This window comes from Malurus melanocephalus, unplaced genomic scaffold, assembly GCF_030028575.1.
Source record: "Malurus melanocephalus ecotype Western Australia unplaced genomic scaffold, MMel_1.1 scaffold_1201, whole genome shotgun sequence".
NCBI lineage: Eukaryota > Metazoa > Chordata > Aves > Passeriformes > Maluridae > Malurus > Malurus melanocephalus.
In genome coordinates this window covers 53,405-54,387 of record NW_026624433.1, presented here as the reverse complement: position 1 = coordinate 54,387, position 983 = coordinate 53,405, and positions in this window count along the sequence as shown.

Sequence of the window (983 nt, the reverse complement as noted above, 5' to 3'; positions counted from 1 at the left end):
ATGGGGATTTGGGCACGCCGGGGTCACTGCAGCTGCCCTGCTCAATCTCTGCGAGAGAAAACAGATTTGGGATGGGGAGAGGGAATTTGGGATTTGGAACTTGGAGAAATGGGATTTGGGGTGTGAGAGAGGGGCAAATGGGATTTGGGCACGCTGGGGTCACTGCAGCTGCCTTGGTTGACCTCTGCAAGAGAAAACACTGATTTGGGGTGGGGGAGAGGGCAAATGGGGGAAAAGGGGATTTGGGGTGGGGGAGATGGAATTTGGGGTGAAGGAGAGGGGAAAAGTGGAGGGGAAATGGGATTTGGGCACGCCAGGATCACTGCAGCTGCCTTGGTTGATCTCTGCAAGAGAAAACACCAATTTGGGGTGGGGAGAGGGGAAATGGGGGGAAAAGGGGATTTGGGGTGTGGGAGAGGGGCTGAGACGAGGAAAACAGGATTAGGGTGTGGGAAAAGGGCCTGAAGAAGGAACACGGGACTGGGGTTTGGGAAGGGGCTGAGGCCCAGCTGTGCAGCCTAAAGTGGGACCCCAACCCCAATTCCCTCCTGACAGCCCCTCCTGAGGCTTCCCCACCCCCAAACCTACGGATTCAAATGGGGGAAGGGAGATTTGGGTTCAATATCGGGATGGGATTGTTCCCTGGGAGGGTGGAAGGGCTGGGATGGGATTCCCAGAGGAGCTGGGGCTGCCCCTGGATCCCTGGGAGTGTCCAAGGCCAGGCTGGAGTAGCCTGGGATAGTGGGAGGGGTCCCTGCCATGGCAGGAGTGGCACTGGGTGGGATTTAGGGATTCCCAAACCAGGAATTCTAGGATTCTGTGACAATCCCAGCGGAAATGGAAACGGGAATTCAGGGAATAAATGAGAAACAGGAATCCCAAACAGCTCCTGCTCTGCACCGGCTCCAAGGGCTGCTGGATCCAGGGATCTCATCTGAGCTCCCTGGCACTGAGGGCATCGGCTGCATTGCCCCTCTCCTTCC